The sequence below is a fragment of the Hydra vulgaris genome, chromosome 07 (assembly GCF_038396675.1).
Source record: "Hydra vulgaris chromosome 07, alternate assembly HydraT2T_AEP".
Lineage (NCBI taxonomy): Eukaryota > Metazoa > Cnidaria > Hydrozoa > Anthoathecata > Hydridae > Hydra > Hydra vulgaris.
Genome location: NC_088926.1, coordinates 33,513,153 through 33,539,236, shown reverse-complemented (window position 1 = coordinate 33,539,236; position 26,084 = coordinate 33,513,153).

Genomic DNA, 26,084 nt, shown 5'->3' with positions numbered 1-26,084 from the left:
GTCTTTTATTTCGGTAATAAAACTGTGGATATCCTGTTGATACTTTTAAAGTTACTTATCAAGATAAGTTGGACATTTTCTAAAAATTCGACATACCGAGAGCATCGTTTGGGACATTCCTTACGTCGGACTATAAATCTATTACCCTTGAGAGAGATTCTACTGCACTTTTATTTTACAATTTTGTTTCGCTGCTATCTTTTTTCTGAAATTTAAAATTACAATTTTTCTATTTTGGATTTTGAAAAGTGTTACAATATGAAGAAAGTAAAATACAGATCCATTTTTTGCGCTAACGAAAATGATGATCAATAACTTTAACTCTAGATTTGTGTAAGAGCATAATTATTACAATCGTTTTGCTTCTCGCAATGGGTTTTTTGAGCAAAACTATCAGGATGCGAAAGCTAGCATCACTTTTTACCTAGTGGCTATGTTGAATAAAATATGACCTTTTTTTATAAGAATTTTGGGTAAACATTTTAGAAACTGCAAAAAGTGAATTACCTTGATTCTCAGTGCATCAAGAACAAATCTAGATCCACGAAATCAAAAAAATTTAAAAATCGCTTCTCCTATCTACTTGGTCTGGATCCGCCTTTGAAGTGCATTCCATATAAAAGAAAATGTTTTGAAGTACTTTTGGTTTGGTTTTTTTAATGGTGAAATAAAGCTTCAAATTTCCATGAACAAGTTATTACCACGTATTTTTCTTTTGATAATACATGTGCGTGATATTTTATTAGGGAAGGGTAGGCAAAGGATCAACAAAACATACCAAAGGCTTCCATAAAAAAAGAATACTTAAAACTATTCTATTAAAACAAACAAAAAGAAATTAAAAAATTAAGGGAAGGGGAAAGCATGGCCTTTGGCCCCACGTTGCCGAGGCTCATTTGCTCAAGTCTTTTAAAAAACGTTGGCTCAAGAAAAATATTATTATTTAGAAAAATTCATGGATAATAAGTTGGTCCAGGAAATTCTAAAAAATTAATTCAACTTAAAAAACGCCATCATTTGTGCCTATGCCTAATATAGAATAAGAATCTGTATTATTTTAAATTGCCAGAAACCTCTATAATTTTAGTTACCTGCTCTCTTCTTAATGAATTAATAATTGCTTTTTAAATTAATTGTATAAATATTATAATATTTATCAATTCAGTAAAAAAATAGAAATTAAAAAACTGCTTCAAAAACAACCAATGTTTTACAATTAAATAGTTTTAAACTTTAGACCCTGTATTTGCTAATTCTCTCCGACTACAATTCCGATTTTACTATTTGCGACACTACTCTTTTTTACTATTTGCATCCTTTTTTCCTATTTTAATATTTGCGACGCTATTCCGCTTTTAACTATTTGCAACACTATTCCTTTTTTCTTGTTTTCGACACTATTCAATTAATTCTATAGTAACACTATTCCTTTTTTTTATTTTCAACACTATTCATTATATTTGTTTGCGAAACTATTCCTTATTTTTGCAACATTAGGCCTTTTTAATTTATTCGACACTATTCCGAAACTCATTGTTTGGCATTATTCCTGTCACCCGTAACAGCTTTTCTGCTCTTTTACAAAAGAAAAGAATTTTATTTTCGTTTGAAACTAAATACTTTTTTTTAAATATTTTTATTGGATTTTTTGATGATGACTCAGGTCATTATAAGAATATTTAAACAAAATAAGCTAAAAATAAATTAAAAAAAGACGTTTCCGCCGCATTTACCACAGAAAATTCTTTGTATTTTTCACAAAAGTTTTCACCTAATATTTACATCACATAATATTTCAAAAAATTAACAAATAATATTTAAACCTTATTTTTATAGGTTATATTGATAATTTTCAAAAAAAAAAAAAGATCTTCTATTTAAACAAGGTAAAAATAAATTAAAAAAAGACATTTCCACCGCATTTACCACAGAAAATTCTTTGTATTTTTCACAAAAATTTTCTTCTAATATTTACATCACATAATATTTCAAAAAACTAACAAATAATATTTAAACCTTATTTTTATAGGTTATATTGATAATTTTCAAAAAAAAAAAATCTTCTCTTTTCTCATGTTCCGCTTTTCATATGTTTGAAAAATAAGACCAATTTATTATCTTTAATTTAAAAATTTATTTTATTTAAAAATATAATTTTTTATTATTTAGTGGTTCTTAGCTTTTTCACAATACTATATATATATATATATATATATACATATATATATATATATATATATATATATATATATATATATATATATATATATATATATATATATATATATATATATATATATATATATATATATATATATATATATATATATATATATATATATATATATATATATATATATATATATGTATATACATATATATATATATATATTTATATATATAAATATGTGTATATATATATATGTATATATATATATATATATATATATATATATATATATATTTAAATGTATTTATATATATATATATATATATATATATATATATATATATATATATATATATATATATATATATATATATATATAAATATGTGTATATATATATATGTATATATATATATATATATATATATATATATATATATATATATATATATATATATATATGTATATATATATTTAAATGTATTTATATATATATATATATATATATATATATATATATATAAATATGTGTATATATATATATGTATATATATATATATATATATATATATATATATATATATATATATATATATATATATATATATATATATATATATATATATATATATTTATATATATATATATATTTAAATGTATTTATATATATATATATATATATATATATATATATATATATATATATATATATATGTATATATGATGGGGCGAATCCAACATTTTTTGATGTTTGAGACTTCTAGACATGAAACAAGCTCCAAATATTTATATATTTATACTTATGTCAAATGAGGATGATTTTCAAAATACTTCGATGATTGGAGTCAGGAAACAAAAAAATACAAAAATTTTGGCCTCAACATCCCTAAAGGTGAGAGCAACTTTTGATAAATTATTTGTGTAAATAAACTTATAATTATCAATAAATTCTTAACTTCATATAAAAATCGGATATCGTTCTAAAATTATGACCCGATAAAATTTGTTACTACTTCAAACTGAGGGAGTTCAAACTTGATACTCGGTGAAGGTAAGGCGATTTACAAATTATTCGAATTCTTTTATTTTGAATTCGCATGGTTTCATAAACGTAATATGTCCATACAAGAGCTCTAAATGGTAAAATTTTTTTTGCGTAAGGTTTTTTTAATATTCAAAAAAACTTAAATTTAATTTTAAATTAAATATTTAAAGTAAAGTTAAAGAAACTTTTCTTTTTTTTATATAAGTTTCAAAACATTTTTACTACCCGTAATAGTGAATCTAAACCATTTTGGAATCTTTAGATCAATTCCGCTCATCGGCATTAACATGAATCTAGTTAAAATTTTTGGGTAAAGTATCTTAACTTACTAGTTCTAATCGGTTCTGACGTATATTAACTATATATAGTTGTCAAAACACACTATTTTTATCAATTTTCACAGAAAATACAAGAATTCCGACCAAGAAAGACCTTATAATTTTTAAACGCTAAGAGATTATTGCATAAAACTTTGAACTTATTGATAAGTATAAATTTATTTGAAATTAGAAAAAAAAATAATACGTTTTAGGGCAGTAGTGGCCAAAGTATTAGGGCTTTTTTGTTCCTCGACTCAACTCACTTTTTTTATGACTGTTGAAGCAAGTATATTTTTTACACAAAACTAATATAAATATATATATCACGGATTTAAGGCTATCTTTATCTTACAAAATTTTTTTGTTATTTTATATTGTTTAAATTAAAATTGATCAGCAGCCGTGAGTAGTGGTTAGAATTCTGGCTTCAGAACTTGAGGTCCATGGACAAAAGCCAGCTCAAGCCTTATATGCATTATTGGGAAGGAAGGAGGCTTGAACTTCCTTGTTGAATGCTATTCCATGTTGCTTTGTAAAAAGACCGTATACAAGTTTACTGTAAGAAATTAATTGCTTTAATAAATATAGAAAAAGTTGATTTTTTTGAATAATAAAACTTAATAAAAAAAAATGATAATTTTCTCAGAATGATACTTTATCTCATACATATTAGTTGTATTAAAAGAGAATATGATAAAGCATGAAAAAAAAAGTTGAGCAGCGTAATTTCTAAAATTCATTATAAAACTGCCAAATCTGTTTAATGTTGCAACATCATATTTCATGTATCAGGAATTCAGGATCAGGAAATTTGTTTTAAAAAAACATTATTACTAAGATTCTAAATCTAGATTTTTTCTTAGGTCAGATTTAATTGAATAAGAATTTTTCGAATAAACTAAAATTATTTTAAAACTTTGATTTTTAAAATAATTTAGCTTTAAAATTTTAAAAACAAAGTAATTTTACAAAACAATTTTAAAACAAATTTTTAAATTATTTTGTATTGAGTAAAATGGGGTAATTTCACCACTAATTCTTTCAGTTTAAATAACTTAAGAACTAAACATGAAAATGGAATTTTTTTTTTCTTGTTAATAATATTTTTATAAACTTTTCATACCCTAATTTTTTTTTTTAATTATCAGAACATAATAAATGGGGTGGCGAAATTACCCCAATAAAATCTAATTTGGGGAATTTTCGCCACCTTTGTTATTTACAACATAAAATTTTTATTTTAAATTGTAAATATTAAAAACACATTTACAATCAGTTAAATAAAAGTAATCTAACAATATTCAATAAATGGCGGCATGACCATCGATACCGAGAGGTATCGGGTACACCCTTTAAATTTTTTACCTTGTTTTCTTTTTATTTTAGAAATATACGAATTTTTAGGAGATTCGTTAATGTACCAGCCCCAGCTATCCTTTTTGTATATTGAATTCTTCTCCTTGGAGATATAGTATAACTTTGAAAATAGCTTGCAACTCATTTTGAAAGAGAGAAACTAATTACCAAAGCAAGAGGAAGGGAAATAATATTAACTATCCAATCAAATTTCTATTTGATATAAATATGCGGCGAAATTCCACCGTTTAGTATTTCCGTAATAACTTTGAAACCGATCAAAGTTAAAAAGACAAAAATAATGCAAAGGTTCTCTGAAAAATTTTCAATATTTTAGTCTTAAATTTTGAATGGAATTAAATAATTTAGTTTTTATGATTATTTTAAATTTCCTGTTTTTCTTATAGATTTTTTTTGTCGATTATTTTTCTTATCAAGTTTTCACAAAAAGAACCGTTTTTTACATGATTTGATAAGAAGTTTGATTTTCTTATAAAAGAAATTTAAATTATAAAAAAATCTTATTCCTGAGTAAAGTTAAAGTTATTTTTTTTTTTTTTTTTTTTTTAATTTTTGGTGCCCCAAGAAGTCCTTACGGTCTTGTCACAGAACACCGCGAAAGTGCATTTAACCAGGAAGTTCACGCCTCCTTCCTTACCGTGACGCGAAAATTTGTCCAGAGCTCGTTTCGAACCTCGATCTCCTGCTTATATAGCAAGCGCTCTGACCACTGCGCCACGGTTATAAAAGTTATAAAAGTAGACATACACTAATTGGTGGCGAAATTTTGAAATTACCCCATTTTACTCTATTTATTTATAATATTTTACAACTTTTTTTTTGGAGTTTTTATTTAACTATAAATTGAGTTAGTAAAAGACTCAATATTTTAATGTTTATTTAAACAAAAAATTTAAAAAAAAATTTAAGCTAAATAAAATTTTTTTCTAAACATTTAAAATATTATAATAATAAATATTTACTTAAAAATTTTAAGAAATTAATATTAAAAACATTTATCTTTTTAATTACAAGGTAATGAAAAATGAAAAAAAAAAAAATATTAAACAAGTAACTTGTAAAAGTATTCATTCAAAGTTAGTTTTAAATATTCAATCTTTGATATAAGTTTTAAATATTTTTCCTCCCATTGGTCTCCTTGAGTTATTTAACAAAACAATAAGTTAGCCTCTCTGAAAAGTTTAAAACTTGATCCGTGTGCTGTTTACTACCAATACATCAAAGCAAATAATATGTAAATCTTTGATGGTTCATAGATACTGCATCGTTATTATTTGACACGATCAATAATTCTTTATTTAATCCTGTTGATACTTAGTTAATAAAATAATTCATCTTTCTTAAAAATCTTAGTTAATAAAACGTTTCTTAACGTATGTAAAAAAGATGATTAATTTGTTAAGAAAGATGGCTGCTTGTGCCAGTTGTAATCAGAAGGTACATTCAATTTATTGTTTGGTTTTAATTTCCTGAAGCCCTAAAAAATATGAACTCGTATTTAGTTAAACATTTTTATTTGACTTTTAATTTAAACTTTATAACATATTGATCAACATATTTGTAACTAAAAGTATTTTTACTTGTTTGCACAGCAGCGCCTAGGCTTCCCAGCAACATAAATAGGGAAGGAGGGCAACACTTCTTGGAAGTTAATTTGGAAGTTTAGGATTTTGAAGCCCTAATGGCAGGTATTTTGGGTGGGGGCCCGTGGCCCACTAGCAACGACACTTTTTGTTTGTATGTTTATTTTAATTATATACTGTTTATGCATTCCTTTATTATTCATTTTTTCTCAACTAAAATTGGTGCAAACAATCAAGTGGACAATAAGAAAAAGATCGTCTGTATATATGGTGGCCATCTTGAAACTTGTCTGTATATATGGTGGCTATCTTGAAATTTGTTTTCCAAAATATTTATTTTGATTTTACCTGGAAGTTTTGTAAAAGTTTTACTATATTAATTAGAGTTATAAAGAGGTTTTTTTATTTTTGTGATATGTTGAACAAATTGTTTTTTACCATATATTTAAGGTTTTTTATACATTACATGTAGGAAGTTTTGTAAAATATTGTCCGAATACAATGAATTTGCATGATTGTCCTGGTAAAGAATCCCCCACCAAATATTTGTATGAGATTTTTAGAGAATACGAAGATGATTTTGAGATACACTACAAGCAATGGCAAACTACTGACCATGCAACACTATTAAGTTTAACAGCTGATGTTCCAAAGTTTGTTGAACTATTAGCATCTTGTTTTGAAAAGCTACAAGCTCATTCTTTTATTGCTCACTCTCAATCACAGTACCTTAACCAACTGAAACAATATATGGATCAATCAAACATTATCATTATTGGCAACTTTGCTGAAAATTATGCTTTTGTTGTCCAAGATGAAATACAGAGCTATCATTGGAACACTAAACAATGTTCTTTACATCCATTAGTCATATACTATAAAGATGATAAAGGTGAACTGAAACATATTTCTTACTGTTTTATATCAGATGATATTATACATGATGTAAGTTATGTGTACAAAATATTCCAACTAATCATACCAATATTAAAAATAAAATTTTCCAATCTGTCCAAATTACATTTATTCACTGATGGTTGCGCAGGACAGTACAAAAATTGTAAAAGCTTTTACAATTTATGTCAACTAGAGAGCGAATTTTGCCTTAAAATTGAATGGAACTTTTTTGCCACGTCCCACGGAAAGTCACCATGCGATGGGATTGGTGGTACTGTAAAAAGATTAACAGCACAAGAAAGTTTAAAACGACCGTACAGAAACCAAATTCTCACATCAGAAGCTATGTATGAATTTTGTATTGATAAAATCAAAGTTGTTAACTTCATTTACATAAAGGAATTGCAACGTGAAGAGCAAAAAGAAAGGTACACTGGTGTAACAACTCTACCTGGTACTCGTAGCTTTCATCAATTTATACATCTTGGAGATAACAAGGTTGGGGCAAAGAGGCGTAGTACAGACACTAATTATACATTAATCCACAATCTTAAAAAGAAACAAGACATATCTCAACTTGATACTGTCACTTTAGGTTGTTATGTCGCTGTAGTCTGTGATGATAAGTGGTGGATCGGCATTGTAGCTAAAACCAACTTAGAAGAAGTTGATGCTAAAGTTAAGTTTCTTCATCCAAATGGTCCATCAATCTGTTTTAACTGGCCTGAAAGAGACGACTACTGTTTTATTCCAAACACCAACATATTGAAAAAACTATCTGTTCCACAAGCTTGCTCTAGTTCTGGTAGAAACTATGTGTTTGAAAATGCTGAAATAGAGGAAGTACAAGTAAAATGGGAGCAATATTGTAAACTATTACAAACACAGTCAAAATAACTTTCATCTTTAATACCTTTACAAATCTTGTATATTTAAGTAACTTTTAAAATTACGATTAACTTTATTTTATTTACAAATATTTTTTGGGAATTTCTTGAAAAAGTAATACATCTTTGAAATTAAAGTTCCGTATGTTTTAGTTGTTTTTCCAGTTAGATTTTTTGTGCCTAGTAAGATTATAAACAGCTGAAAATATTAACAGCAAAAAAAAAATTTTTTGGATGGGGGTGTTTTGAGATATTGGGCCCCAAAGTTGGTTTATAGAAACTAGTTGTTTTATTAATTTTTATGCATGTTTATTTTATATTTGAGCATTTTAAGTATATTTATTGAATTCAGCATCAAAAAAACATTATATATGTTCATTTTCATGTTTTTGCCATTTTTATTTCTTATTATTTTAAGGAAAATGTTTTTTAGAGTGTTATGAAAACCGGGTCATTTTGGGAAACCAGGTCAGTATTAAAATTGCAATATCTTGTCAACCGCTAAACTTTTTTAGCTGAAATTTTGCATGCAATACTTTTTTATAATTAGGAATAATGTGTCAAAAAATAACACAAAAGGAAGACACATGGTTAAATGGGCTGGGTGATTTGATGTGGAATTGCCCTTATGGTATTTATGAATCATTTCGGTAAAATAGGTTTTAAGTATCGTTGGAGTCCTGATTTTATTTTTTGCATAAACTTTAAAACAAGATGTATGTTAATTGTGTATACATTCATTCAGTAAAAGATTGAAGATGGGTTGCAATGATGGTTTAATGATATCAAGTACTGATTTTACGACAAAGCTACTGGTATTATCGAAGCCCGCCTTTTTGTTGTTTTTTGTGTATTTAAAGCGGATCGCAATTCATTAAAATCTAGATTTGTTTCTTTCATTTTCTTTTCTGAGGTAAGGCTCTTAATCAAGTAAGAATAAAGTTTTAAGAACTTGTCAGAATTTTTGCTGCTAGTTAGTGACTCACATTAAGAAAAAAGCTATTTAGATATTCAACTATTACAATCCTATCAATGACTAGCATACCTTTAATCAAAAAATGTTCTGGCAGATTGCTTTTTGTACAGTTACTATTACAGACAACCTTTTTAATCATTTTCCATGTTTTCTTAAATCCATAGTTTTTTTTATTTCCGTAGTTTTTTTATAACAAACTTGAATAATAAAGCTTTTTTGAGTATTATTTTATATACATTTAGTAAATATATTTCAAAACAAGTAATTATAAGTTTTGTAAGTTATTTTATTTACATACGCTCTCAACATTGCTCTTGTGGTGGTGGGAAACAATATCTTGCACTCTCAGCCAATCGCTTTAACATATTATGATAAAACTTATGACTTTACAAAGACAACATCTTAAGGCAGGTTGACGCAGATTCAAGAAAAGTTTTTCCTATTTGTTTCGGAGACCAATAAATGCTTGGTTCCGCCATATAAGTTTGCCCCACTTACCCCTCTTCTTTTGATTATATTTTAAGTCAAAAAATAAAATAAATTAGAAGGAATAAAAAATATGAAAGGTCTTTGTTTATTGCTAGTGATATTTGTATTTTACACTTTTAAAACTTCTTTATGTAACGCATTTTTGTTGCAACTACGCATTACGATTTTGTTTTGCATCAGCTTTTTATATAAAACCTTTAATGCATTTCATAAATAGAAAGCACAAATTCAATCGAAAAGTATTGACTTTCGATAATAAATCTAAATATGTTCGGTAAGTGTTTCAATATATCGTCAATTATGATCGTTATGATATTTTAGAAATTAAGGTCTAGCTATTTTACAAATACTACCTGGTCAGGAAAAAATAATATTACAAAAAGATAAAGAAACTAATAATATTATTAAATAATAAATATTATTACATTTGACTATTTCGAACTCTCAGGGGACCGGGATAAAAGTTCGAAATATCGAGGGGATTTTGACTCAAACGAGTGCGCAAGGGACCGCAATCAAAGTTTTAGATACACTAAGGTTTGAGATATCGAGTAGTCGATATATCAAGAGTCAACTGTGTATTGAAAGTGCTATTGACATTTCTAACTTACATGGTTACTATGGCAACTGGTAGACTGCTTTTTTTAACTTGAGCATACTTAAAATATATTTTATAATGTTTTAATTAAATTTTAATTCAATGTTAAACTTAGCAAGTTGCGATGAACATTTTAACGCTCGGTTGTACATAATAAAGACCAGAGAAATCATAGTAGCTTCCGAACATATGACTTAAACAAATTCTAAAAAATGTCAACTAAAAGTTTTTTTGTTGATCAACAAGATATTTATATAAAGTTGTTATATCTGTCTTATAATTTGTGTCTATTAGAATTATTTATACTAATAAAACTATACTTTTTCAGAATCCTGCAGCAAAACTTTACTTTAGACCATCGAAAAGCGTTTCCCGGTTTTAACTTGGCGTGGCAACATTTCCTGAGAACCATAATAGGTTTATAAGTAAAAATTTTTAAAACTAATCACTTAACTGAAAAACTTTTTGTAAGTTATTTCAAATACATCTCAATTATTTGAAAGGTCAAAATTATTTGAAAGGTCATATATATACCAATTATTTGAAAAGTCATGTTAAAAGGGTCATAATTGAGGTGGCACTAGGTACAAGGAGGCCCCAGATACACAAACTACCCTGCATCTTTTTTATAAGTTTGATATTGCACATACCTTCTGTTTAATATTTTCTTGGTATTTTTGATTTATTTTAAAAAGCATATTTTGTGACTTCCATTTTTACAAAGTATTTATATTACCCAAACGGCACAATTAAGATTTTTTCAAGTCCTTAGAGTAGTCGAACAGAATTTTATCTTTTATACTCATAATAATTAATTATTCATTCAAAAAGCGAAATTATATTAACATAATTTGATACTGAATAAGTTAATTACTTGAGAGGTAAAGCTACAATTAACTGGGCTAAAAAAAATTTATATTTTGCTTATTACGCTTTTGTCAACCGAGACTTTTCAAATAAATAAAGTAAAAGATGACTTATACTCTGCAGTTGCAGAGTATAAGTCATCTTGCCCGGTTACGTGATCAGTTTAAAAACTAATAAACTTTTTATTTTTATTTAAAAAAATTTTTACTTGCAAACTGAAAATTTATGCAGGCCATGAATCATTATGGTAAAATAAGCAAACTGACAAAGTATCATTGCTTCATTAGTGATAGTTTTTTAATAACTCAGGGCTTTCAAAACGTTTGCCATTTTGCCCCGTATTCTTTTATCTCTTAAACTTTTCTGTACGATATGTATTCTTTAATTATCAAGTGAAATGTATTCTTTCACTTGATAATTTACTCTTATATTATGAACATTGTTACTCTAATATTATGAACTAAGTAAATCAATTTTACTTTAGTTTTTAATATACTATATTCCTAATTTTGCTTTTTTATACTTTATAAGCTTCAAACGATAAGATCCTAAAATCTTCTTATATACGAGTGCGTGTTTTTTTTCGTATTTTAATTATGTTAAATTAAATATTGTGCTAATTTATTTATAACTTGGTATATATGGTATATGTAATTGCACTGTGAAATATTAATGTAAGCGAAATTTAAATGAAAAGAAAAAAACATTTAAGCAACACGTTCAATAATTGAATTATCTAGTGAGTATCAAATATCCGTTAAGAATGAAACTCAGAATAATGCTTTAAAAAAATCTCCGTCAAACTTGAAGATTCAAGCATAATTTTTGACATCTGTTATAAGATTATTAAAGGCACATAAACCGTTTTAATTTAGTCGCATTAAACGCATGTAAAGCATGTAAGAAATCTAGTTAGAAAGATAGCATAGATAAAAGCACGCATACTGCACAAATAAGAAACAGCAACTAAGAAACTCTCTTATATATTTTCGATCACAAATTTTTAGTATTAGGTTATTTTTAAGGGCGTTTTGATTGGTTTTTATTGTTCACAAGGAGAGTTAATAACAACTATTTGAAATACATCAGACCATAAATTTTTTTAAAAAAATGGGAAAATGTTTAGTTTAAAAGTTGGTAATTTAGAGGAGGGAATAGATGTAATGTAACGTTCATATCTGCACTGTGATAGTGAAACTGGAGCGAGTCAAATTGAAATATAAAAAAGAGTTAGTTGGTTATTTGTTATTATAAGTTTATTTATATATACTCTATAATTTAGTGTTGAAATTAAATAAATTTTGAAATAAGTCATGTAACTATGATAATAGATATTTCAAGAATGTATATTAAAAATACGCGCAGTGGAGAGTTTGTTAAAAGAAAAGGTTTATATTATAATTAACATTTTAATATAAATACTATGTACTCTAAGTAACATAGATTTATATTCTTAAGCAATGTTAAATGTGCAATGCTAAACAAAAGTATGAACATATGAAACACCCTTCAAAGTCTTATCCTTAATTTTAGCATAAAATTACCCACTTCTACGTCAATCTATGTTATTTTACCACATTTAAAAAAAAGACGCTTCTATGTGAAGATTATTACCCAGAGGTAGATATCAAAAATATTAAAGAATCGAAAAATTGGTTTGATATTTAGTGAATTTAGTGAAGGTAGATAATTTAGTGAAGTTGGGAGGGTGGATATTTTAGTGTTATTAGAAAAATAGGAGATCAATGAATGGAGATTGTAATAATCGTAAAAATGTAAGTGGAGACAACGTACAAAGACAAACCGGTCAAATGGTTTAACCAACACAGCTCTAATTTGTTGATTTTATAGTGGCAGATTTTCATTATTGACACCCCACATAACGACCAAACTGGAAGAACAACAGTAGGTACTACATTAGATTAAATATTCCTAGCAATAGTGAAAATGCTAGAGAAGAGACATAAGTGATCAATAAAATTTGACTGGGGTATAAATAACTACATAGAATGCTAATCTATTTTAATCAACACTTAAGTACATATAAGCATTTGTTATACACCCAAAAACTAAGATATCAATCAGACGTCGTTGTTTGGTCGTATCAATCAATATTCTTCATTTCATTTAAAGGTATTCATTGCGGGTGGATTAATCGTTTGTGGATGTCAATTTTTCAAGTAGTCGGTTATTAACTAATCCGGTTACCCTTACTAGTTGTGCTCCAGTTCACTAGACTGAATTCTTTCCATTCTTCTATTTGTTTTTGCACACTCCCAGCCGTTTTTGATGATCTTGTTTTGTCATATTAATGAGGTCGGTTTCACAAATGATCTGTCGTTAGCTAATAAAGTAAACCTCTCGTATTGTTAGTACCTACAACTTACTATTATGCAAAGTATTTACTATTTATGCTCCACTAAATCCTCTAAAAGGGCTGATCCATGAAATTGATAATATGTCAAACTATTGTTAATAGGATGAGTAACTAAAAACTTATACAACTGTACAAACAATTTATAAAAATTTAATAAGCAAAATAACTTCCGTTTTGTATATAATACTTTAACCAAAATTTTGATCAATTATTTTTTATTAATTGAAATGATCATAATGAGGCTGATCAGGGATGAAACTTTTCCACCGATAGATCAAAGTATTTTATATAATATATATTGTATATATATATTAGGTGGAGTTATAAGGTTATGAGCAAGGGCGGATCTACGGGTATCCTTTGTTGCCCAGGAATCACCCATAATATTCTAAGAAATTGTAAAAAATTCCGTTTCATAATATAAAAAATACTAATCTTAAATATTCAGTATACTAATATGTATATATGAGTTCTTTAAAAAAATAAATATTGCCTTTATAGAAAAACATACACGGCTATAACAATGCTTCAAAAACTTTACTCCCCTCCTTCATGTTTCAAAACGCTGCATTAACCAGGATTCTTTTTTTAAAGTAAACAAAACCGAAAGAACCCTTTTAATGAATCGTTGTTGGAATGTATTTATTTTGGTTGCCTTAACAACGGCCAAAAATATCCTCTTTGTTTCAGGATTCATTTGACCCGAATTTCTGGTAGACAACAAAAAAAAGTTGCAAGAACGTTTGGTCAAAACGGTTCTCTCGGTTCCGTTTATATACAAAAATGCTTAATCTTTCTAATAACGTCTTAATTATTCGAATAAAGTCTTAAGTATTCGAATAAGTTTATCAAAAATCAGCTTAACCATTAGAGCGCGACGAGCCACGATCTTGGCTTAACCGTTAGAGCGCGAAGAACTTCTCTCACGAAAGCCCAGAGGCTTTAAGAGAGGTTATTGAAACTAGGGTTGAGCTTTTACCGACTTTTAAATTTTCCGGTAAAACGGTAAAAAAATCAAAACTTACCGGTAAAATCGATAAAATCGGTAAAAAATAAAAAGACATGAACAGAAGACCATAAAATGCAGTAATAAGTAAATAAAACACATTAATGTTAGTTTTGAGATTTATTTTTGGATAAAAAATGAGCTTTGAGAAAACAAAGTGTATCAAGTAAGTCGTCACTCATTCTGCATCGAATTTTTGTCACAAATAATCCAGCGGCAGAAACGGCTCGCTCAGATTCAACACTTGTTGGTGGGATGGTTTCTAGTGCATTGAACAAAAGTTCAAGGTTTGCAGTTCTCTTTCCGGTCGTTTCATAGACCAACATTTCTTTTGAAATGGCCTTGAATTCGTCGTTTGAATTGTGTCGCTGTTTTTTGGCCGAATGCTGAATTGCTTCCTCGAGTTCCTCTTCAAGAGAAAGTGGATTTTCATCAAGAGTTTCCGAGCCATGCACTTCTTGAATAAACTCCGGGTCATCTGGATTTGTTGGAAAAAGCCTAGACAGCAAGTGTTTGGCGGTCTTTTGAAGTACAGACTTCGGAGGCATATTGAAAACTTTATGCTCTTCAATGTTCAATGTCGGACAAGCATTCTGGATTGGAAAGATATCTGTACAAGCTTACAAGATTGCTCTGCCTTCTCTCTTCAAAACGTCTCAAAATTGCACTCTTCATTGCAATGCAAAGAGGTGAATCTTGTTGTTTCAGCCTGTTCATAAGAAACTTGAAAATTCCTTCAGAAGTTAGAAGAGTTGTATTTTGTCGGCAAAGTGCTTCTGCTGCTAATTTGACTGGTTCAAGAGCAGCAACAATGTCGGATAAAATGTCTTCTTCATCATCACTGCTAATCAAATGTGGAGAAATGTCCTTCAATACTTTTCTGATTGAATGTTTGATTTTGAGGAACTGTTGAATCATTGACAGCAGACTGTTCCTTCTTGTTCTACAGTCAAGGATAAGTGAAACCTCTTTTCCGTGCTCTTTCTTAATTTCTTCTTGAAGGACGTCATTTTTGACGGGCAATTTTCGAAATAACATGACAATTTTTATGACTTTTGTTATGACAGATTGCAAGTGAACTTTCACTTTCGGAATGGGAATGTTTTCATCCATGGCGGCACCAAGAAAACTGACTTCGGTGTCAGATTCAGATTCGTCACTGCTGACTTCGTCGTCGTCGCTTGTTTCTTCAAATGAGTTTTGTTGAATTTGTTGAGAAGGCTTCTTGTACAGCACTTCTTGAACGGCCAAGTGCATTCCGTGGGTATAACAAGTTTGATGCTCGGTTGGAACCAGTTTTCCGAATTTAACCATCATGGAAGCTCCGTCAGTAACTGAGCAGACAATGCTGTCGCCTAGTTTCAACCCAAATTCTGCCACTTTTTCAGTGACAGCAGCTGCAGCTTTTTCAGCCGGCAGAGATCCGGAAAATCGAGTCAAGCTCAGATTCCAGTGATTGTTTTTTTTATGAATATTAATATTCATGTACCTTCGATTTTTCAAAGAAGTGTACTCATCCAGTGTAATTGAAAAGCGTTTTCCCATTGTCACTAAAGAATTGAAAGTATTTTTAAGGTCAATCCTTACGCCAGTTGCAAGCTTTTTAACTGACTGGATTGCTTCTTTGTGATTTTTTGGGAAATCATAACCTTTTTTAGACATTGCAGATCGAATGAAAGAGCTGTTAACAATGGCATTGAAACTAAATCCATCCAGTGCTGTAAGTCTTGAAATCACTTCTTCAATTGATTGCTTTTGAAAAAAGTTGAAATCTTAGGCCTTTTTGATTGTGATGCAGCTTTTGGTGTCACTTTTCCCTGTGTTTCCGTTTTGATTCCATGTTTCTTGTCTAAATGATACCATATTCCAGTTGTAGAACTTGTCTATTGACTTGTATTTCCACAAATTTTGCAAGTAACTTTTTTCCCTTTGTTTAAGGTGTAGTGTTTCCAAGCGTCCGACATTTTGCCAAAACGCAAATCAATTTAGTGATAAAGACCACAATAAATATGAATGATGAAGACTTTGCAATGACATCGCAAATGGCGGTCGTTTTTTTCTAACGGTGAAAAAGAAAGAAAAAAGAATCATCTAGGAAAAATCAAAATCTATTAAAGGTAAAAAAGAAATATATATATATATATATATATATATATATATATATATATATATATATATTAAAGAATAAATGATAGCATTAACAAAATTAAGCCAAAATAAAAAGAAAGAAAAAAAAAGTCAATCAAATTCAACAAAAAGATATCTTTAAATTAAAATGTATGAATAAAAAAAAAGAAATTAAACGCTAAACAAAGTTAAGAAAAATATTGAACGTTTTTATAAATTTTTTTTTATTTATTTTTGTGTTAAAAAATTTTTTTTATATCAACTTATAGGTATTTACTTAATATTAGTTTTATAACTATTTGTAAATGACCGTGGATGTAATATCGTTTTCCAAATACATTGATTGATAAATAAGTCACAAGAAAGTAAAAACGTTTTTCTTAAAGTGTTTAGACAAAACTAAACCAACGAAATCACTTTTCAAGCATAACAAACAACAGCTTTGTTGACAGGAAAATGAAAATTAAATTTTTAATTAAATTTTTAATTTATTGGTTGAGCCATTTCAAGCATTCTAAAACATTTTCAAGCATCCTTCAACGTTATTAAAAAAACAATATTTGCCGAAATTTACCGACATCACTTTACCGGTAAATCGGTAAAACAATTTTACCAATTTACCAGTAAATTTTCGGTAAAAGCTCAACCCTAATTGAAACTACGACTTTTTCCAGCAAAATACCGCTGTTTGTTTATTTAAAATGGTAGCACAATTAGGGCACATTTTCATCTATCTTTTAGTATTTTTTACTATATATATATTTAGCATTAAAAATGAGCGACAGTGAAGTAACTTTTATGGATGTTGAGAAATGTACCATCAAAGAATTTTTAAGTTCCAGACAGTTTGTTTGTTGAAGACAAGATAGCTTCGATTAAAAAATTGTATACAATATTATTTAATACAAATATATCAACTAGTATGATAATATGGAGTATTTTATTTTAATATTTATGTAGACTTTAGTTCTGATGGCGATGTTGATATAGATGATGTTAGTGGTAATGTTTTAGATGATTGGGTATTTGTTCTAGGAAATGACCATGGACCTGATGTTGTTCAATTTACTGGTGAATCAGGACCCAAGCACTCAATTTCACATGAGTCTAAGCCTATTAAATATTTTGACTTGTTTTTTACTCATGAATTTTTGCAAAATTTAGTAAATTTTATTAATAGTTATACTGATACATGGATTCAAAATAATCAACAACATTTGAGGTCCCATCCAACATCAAGAGGTCATGGATGGATTAAACAGGGAAAGACCAATCTTTCAGATATAAGAGCTTTCCTTGTAGTCGTAATCAACATGGGTCTCATAAAAAAAGCTAACCTATAACTGTACTGGAATATAAGTCATCCTTGTGTAATCTACTAAAAATGTATCATAAATGTATTTTATTTTTTATTTTTTATTTTGATATATAGATTTTTTTAAAACTTAGGATAATTTAAATTTAACAGTGTTTATCTTTCGATTACAAAGAAATTTTTTCTTTCTTTCAGAATCATCTTTTAGATTTGAGAATTTGGATTTGTTAGTGACAAAATTTTAATTTTACTTCGTGTATTCATTGTTGAAGTTTTATAATATTTTGCAAGCATGTAAAGTTTACACATTTTCTTTCAGCCAAAGTTTATTTTTGTATTTATGTTGCATACAGTCTGTTTTGTGTTGCACATTTATTACTTAAATTTTATTATTTCGCTAATTTCTTTTAAAAGCAAAATCATTTACTGAAATTATTTATATAAATAATTTAGTTAATTTATACTTTTTCAAGTTTTATGTCAACTGACAGTTCAAAATTTTTAAAAATTTTATCAACAGCTTATTTGTAGACAAAGTTATTACCTTGTGGAAAACGAGCGACAAGTTAGCTTTGAAGCAATTTTTTTTCTCACGTTATTGTTTACTTTTGCACGATTAACCATGATTAACAAGCCGAGGCGTGTAACTCGAAAAACGTCATCAATCAAAGATAATAGTTATAGTAACTCGTAACTAGTAACTAGTAACTAGTAACTAGTAACTAGTAACACTAATAGTTATAGTAACTCGACAATCAACAGTGGTATAATAAAAACTGATATCGGAGACCATTTTTCTATTTTTTCAACAACAAATACTAATTGCTGTATAAATAAAATACCAGTTACAGTATACATAAGCAAACAAAGACTGTTTAAAGATCGATTACGATCTTTAGATCAGTCACGCGTAGCGCATACAATTTCTTTATCCGCGTCTTTACAGAGCAATATGATGAAGTTTTTGCTAAAATTTAGAAAATTATAAAATCCAAAAGTGTGCATAACCCGTGAATGACATAAAGTCTTTTAAAATCATCACAAAAAAAATAACGCTATACGAAAATTTTTTTAAAAAAACAAAGACTATGAAAACAAAACTAAATATAAAAATACAAAAACTATTTCGAAAAAATAAAAAAGCGATCTAAAAAAAAAGTTCGATTCTGGTCTTCCCCAGAAATCATTTGGAAACGCTAAAAAACTTGGACTATAATAAAAGAAAAAAAAGGAAAAACAAAAATTACATCAAGCAACATCCCTAATCGACTGAAAACTGATAAAGGTAAAATTTTTAATAAAAAAAAAAGTTGCTGAGAGACTGAATAACTTTTTCATAAAAGTTTAGAAAAATTTAGCCAAAGAAATCTCTCCAAGTAGCAAAACATTCCAGTCTTTTTTGAAAAAATCAGATTTTATTACGGACAATTCGGAACTTTCCATTGAAGAACTTCGTTCAGCTTTTGACTCGCTTCAGACAAATAAAAGTCCAGGTCTTGATGAAATTAATGCAAATGTTTTGAAAAGTGTCTTCTATGTTATTAAATTGCCTCTTTTCATTATTTGTAAACTTTCATTAAAAAACGAGGACTTTACTGATCAAATAAAAATTGCTAAAACAATTCCAATTTATAAAAACGGTGACGAATCTTTAGAATCAAAATACAGACCCATCTCAATTCTTTCCTGTTTTTCAAAGATTCTCGAATGTATTATGTATAATAGAATATATAACTTAATTTATAAAAGCAATATTTTATATCCTAAACAGTTTGAGTTTCGGAGAAATCATTACACTGAGCATGCAGCGAAAGATTTGGCTAGCAATATTTTGAAAGAACTTGATGACAATATTTATACACTTGAAGTTTTTTTTGAGTTATCGAAGGCATTTGACACTGTCAATCACGAAATCCTCCTCTTTAAATTAAAAACTTATGGAGTTTAAAGTTCTAATATAAAATAGCTACAGTCTTACCTCCAAAATCGTAAATAATGTGTGACGTATGATTTAACTTGTACGCGGTTAGAAGTTATTAGTGGTGTCCCTCAGGGTTCAAAACTTGGTCCTCTGCTGTTTCTCTTATATATTAATGACATCCACTTTCCTCTAAATTCCTTAATTTTGTTCATTTTGGTGATGATTCTAATATTTTTTTTGGGGTCTAATTTAAAATATGCTTTTTCTACTGTAAAAACAAAGCTAATAAATCTCACTGACTGGTTTAAAGCCAATAAACTGTCCGTTAATATTGATAAAACTAAATACATTCTGTTCACAAAAGCATCGAAAACTAATAATATACCCTTGAAACTTCCTAACTTACTTATAAACAACATTAAAGTAAAAAAGTTCATTCTATGAAAATCCTAGGTATATTATTTGACGATCATTTAAATTGGAAAAATCATATCCAATTAATGGAAAACAACTTTTCAGAAGCTCTTGGAATCCTTTTTAAAATGAAGCATCTTTTGAATATAATGTGCTTAAAAAAGATTGTATTTTTTATTTATTCATAGCCACATTAGTTATTGCAATAAAGCGTGGACTTATTCATCTTCTTTAAAAATAATTTTTAAAAAACAAAAGCAAGCGAGCCGGTTAATTTTGAATGCAGGTAGATTTGCATGCGCCGAGTCTTCCTTCAAAAAAATAATGTTTTAAATATTTTTGAGCTAAACATCAGCCTAAGTCTGATATTTATGTTTAAAATTCATAACAACATTCTTCCAACATATTTTCAGCCTCATTTCACCTTGATTAATCACAAATACTCTCCAAGACATTCCATTGGCATTTTTTTTATCCCTACAACATCCCTTAAAAACTCAGACTTCTCAATTATATGTCAAGGACTACGTTTGTGGAATTATATCCTGAAAAAAGATATGAAAAACATAACTTCAACTGAACTATTTAAAAGAACAGTTAAACGATATTTATTAAATTTCAATAATAAAAACATTCTTTTGTATTTTTAAAAACACATATATTGATTTATTAACATGTATATATGCATCTTATAACTTATGTATATTTTATGAACTGAAATATGTTATAATATCTACAAAACTTGTTATATGTACAAAATTTCTAGTATGTATAAAACTAATATAACGTATATTTTAGGGAGTTAATACATAAAACTTTATTGAAACTTTCACGAAAATAGAAGCAGGGTAATAAGATGCATTGTCTTCCACTTGCTCTTGTCAGAAAACAGAAAACAAAGATTTAATTTTTAATTTTTCCAAAAAACATTGTAAAATGATTGTTTATTGACGAAATATATATATATATATATATATATATATATATATATATATATATATATATATATATATATAACATGAAATGAAAAAAAAACTTCAAACATTTATTTACTGTATGTATACATACGTATATATATACATATGCAAATATACCTATGTGTGTATGTAAATATATATATATATAAATAGTTATAAATACATATGTATATATATATATATGTATTTATATATATATATATACATATATATATGTATATGTATATATATATATATATATATATATATATATATATATATATATATATATATATATATATATATATATATATATATATATATATATATATATATATATATATACATATATATATATATATATATATATATATACATACATGTATAAATATATATTTAATACAGTTTATTTCATTCGATTTGTTCGAATGAAATAAACTGTTTGGAAAAATGCTTTAGTTTTATAACTTTTCAAGGTTTATTTTTGCATTATTAGATAATTTAATATATATAGTAGTATTTTGAATAAAATACTTGGATAAAAATAATAAAATTGCTAAAGTAGGAAAAAGTAATTAAAAAATGGACTATAAATGAATTTAAAACGTGAATCAATATATCGAAGTTTTAAATCCTTGGTTTCAAAAGAAGATTGTTAGCTCAAAAAAAAAATTGTTAAACATATGATAGAATAGTGTAGTATTAACTGTGAAACATAGTGAATTTAGTGTTAAGGTGTGGAGCTGGTTCAATCGGAATGCCGCAAGCGACATTGCAAAATTAGAGGGATTACGACAAAAGTAGTTTATTTAGACATGTCATGCTATAAATTTTGAAGTTGGATTAATGGTAATTCTTTTTTTAAATCCAAATCATTTTCTTTAAATGTATAAATTATTTGAGTGAGTTAGAGAATGATCTAATATATACTTTTTTGATTTATTTATTTTAGGTGCCCCAAGAAATCTTTACGGCCTTATGACTGAGCACCGCGGAAGAGCATTTGAAACGAAGTTCACGCCTTCTTCCTTACCGATGTTATAAAACTTGCCTAGATGTGGCGTTAAACTACGGACCTCTAGCTTCTGATGCAAGCGTGCTATCCACTGCGCTGCGGCAGCTTAATATTGAATAGAATAGTTGAGCCTCCTGAACCACTAGAGTTTTCACCTAACAGAATTTTATGGGATAAATTAAAAATAATGTCAAAAATTAATGTCTAATGATGCAAAAGGTGTAAAAATATTTTATTTTTAGTGATTAGCAAAATATTGCTTTGAACAAATTTTAAACAAAGTAAGAAAAATAAAAAACTTGAATAAGTCGTTAAGTAGAATCCCAATAATATGTAAAGATTTGTCACTAGAGATGATTAAATAGCCAAATAAAATATAAATTAATCTAATATAAATTATTAAATAAAAAAATATAATTGGAATTTTTATTAACTTTTATGAAAACTTAATGAATTGGAAAATAACATATAATTCAGGAAGATTTTGTTTTGAGTTTTTCTCGCAATAAACAAAGTAAAACTTTGATATCTCATATTGTATATAAAGTATGACCATTTAAATATTTATCGACGGTAGTTGTATATATAAGTATATATATATATATATATATATATATATATATATATATATATATATATATATATATATATATATATATATATACCCAGTAAACACACAATCGTCTATTAAACATATAAACAATGTTTCGACAAAACGTTTAGATATGGTCGATTATCCGTTTAGAATGAAATCCAGATTAACGTTTAGTACAACCGTCCATAAAACGTCTATATTTAAACGTATTTTAGACGTCTATTATAGGATTATTATACGTATATAAAGCGTTTAGATTTACTCTTAGTGAATGCATATAAAACTTTTAGATCTTGTCTAATAGTTTCTTTGATTTAGTTAACGTAATTTCAATTTACTTAAGTTTTAAAACTGATATAAACTGAAATTACGTTATAACTTTTTAACTTTATATAAGTAATAAGAGAAATGAATAAATCTTGAAATTTATAAATAAGGTATAGTTATATAAGGTCTTGTTTTTTATATTTTTTAAAACTATTCCAATATGTTTATAAACTTTTATACTATGCTACTTATACTATACTTTTATTTTATAAAACTATATATAAAGTTATAAACTTATATAAAAACGTTTTAATATAGTGGAAATTTAGAGAAAAACTGTTTGTGTACTTTACTTGTTTATGTTTCGATAATTAAAAAAAATTAAATGATCAAGCTTTTTGCAGTGGAAATTTTATAATAACAATTTCTATCAAATATTTTTTGAATTTAATCTCATTCGCAGAAAATAAAAGTTTACATTAAGATTAAGTCAAAGATTACTAAAAAAATTAATAAACTCATAAGCAAATATTTTGGATCACTGTTTTCTCTGGTTTATGCATTATCAAAAATCTTCCTAGAATACCGTCTACCGCTTGTTCATCATGCACCTGTTTGTGCAAAACCATCTTCTACATTCGTATCCTGAACGTCTGATTTTGTAACCTGATTTGTAACCGCAAAAAAGCAGGGTAAAAAAGTTTGCATTTTAAATATAAATTCATAAGTCAAAATTGGAAATACATAGTACAACTTTACATATAGTGGATTTTCTGAATGGAAGTTTCCAAAATTTCCTGTACCACCCATGTTTATTTTTGACATTAAAAAATTAATAAGGTTTTGACATAACATATGCAATGGTTTTTACCAGCTCTGTTTTTCTTTAGCACATGTAACTTAATTAAGCTCAAGTAGATCTAAAATAAAAAAAATAAATATTTAGTTATTAAACCTATTGATTATAGTAAAGATGAATACCTACTGTTACACAATCATACTAGCGTTTACAAAATGAATTTACTGTTTATAAAACTTACGAAAAAAGTTCTTGCAGCAGGACTTTCATAACGAGAGACGAGGAACTCACATTTTTTAACTGTCAATGTCGCCATCAATAGTTTCTAAAACATTTGAGTCCATTGATTTATTGGCATTTAGGAAAGTAGATTGTCGCAATAAGAGCTTTTAACTACTATGAATTAAAATGGCGCACCCGACACTCGTTTATTATTTATTTATCAGTCGTTTTGCTTTCAGTTGTTGTAAGGAAGTGAATCTTGAAAACGCATTAAAGTCGAATTTAATTACTAAGCCAATAAAAAATAGTTTTTAAGTTTTTTATTTCGTTTTAAGTTATATATATATATATATATATATATATAAATATATATATGTATATATATATATATGTATATGTATGTATTATGAAGATTTTCAAAGCACTTATATTGTTTAATTATTAGTAATAATTTAAGACCACTGGACAGTCTCATCATTAGATGCTTAACTAAGTATTTGAGGCACCTTGAAGAAAAAGGTAACTAGTCTTAAAAAAAGTTTATTTTATTATCAGACCTGAATAGATGAAAAAAAATCTTTAAAATAGAAAAAAAATTATTTTGATATATTCATAAATTACAGATATACAGACTTTTTAGTAAACTTTGTAAAATACTGAATTTGAATAAAAACTATGTTATTGTAAATAAGAGGAAAGTATTTTTTTCTATCAACCTCATAATATTTACTGTGCTTTGACAAATAAAAATTATTATTAATTGACTATTATTAGTTATGAAAAAATAAATCGTTAATGTTCTTATAAAAAGTACTCTTTTAATTCTGATTTGATATCTCGATTTTTTTAGGAAAAAAAAAGAAATTTTTATGCATGTTGGAGAAAGAAAATTTATCAGATGCATTTAATTTTATTTGCGAAATTTTTTGTTATAAACGCGTAAATTATTAGTTTTTCTTATTCAAATTTATTTAATACCCAATGTAATATTATTTGAAGGGTTAAAAAAAATAAGAAAGTACTTTTCAGTGATTTTCATTATGCTATTTTGTGTTTATACAATAATGTTATATTGTGTCTCAACGTTATATTGAAAAGTTTGGATAATAAAAGGTTTCTATCAGCATTATCAGCATTAAATAAAAACCAGGTTGCGTAATACAAGTTGTTGCGTTTAAACTGATGTTAACAACATTTTTCGCAAAAAATCAATCTGCATTATCACAACCGGCAATGGATTCCCAAGTAGCTGCTATCCTCCAGATTTGTTGATTGGTGGTGATGATCTTAATAAAAAGGCAGCAACCTTGCATTTCAGTTGTACTATTAGTGAAAAATTAGTTCAGATTCGTCAAGATTTTTAGTAGCCCTGCCGACTAGATACCTTAAAATAACGAATTGATTGAGGTCATTACAGCGAATCAGCAAAAAAGAGACTCAGCGCCACTGATTCTTCAAAGTCCGAATCTCGTAAAAACGTTGAAACTTTACAACGCGCCTAAAAAGAGCTGTTTAAAAAAAAACAGAAGTAAAGACAGGAAAGATCGCCATTACCATATCCTGCTATAAGTGGCGGTGTTTACTTATTATCTTGCAACTTGTTTTTAGGGTTTTTTACCGTTTTTAAGCTCACCATATTTTGAATGTGGTTGGTATTGCCACAGTTGAGTTTTTTATGACAGCTGCGTCTATCTTTTTTTATCTTCAACGAAAATGTAGCATATTTTCTACTTAAAGACATTGCGAAAAGTGAAATCAAAACTCGAAATAAGAGTGAAGGTTCTAAAAGGTCTCTCACAGACATGATAACCTCTGAGTTATCATGTCTCATAGATACGATAATTTAGTAAAAAAAATTCTGCT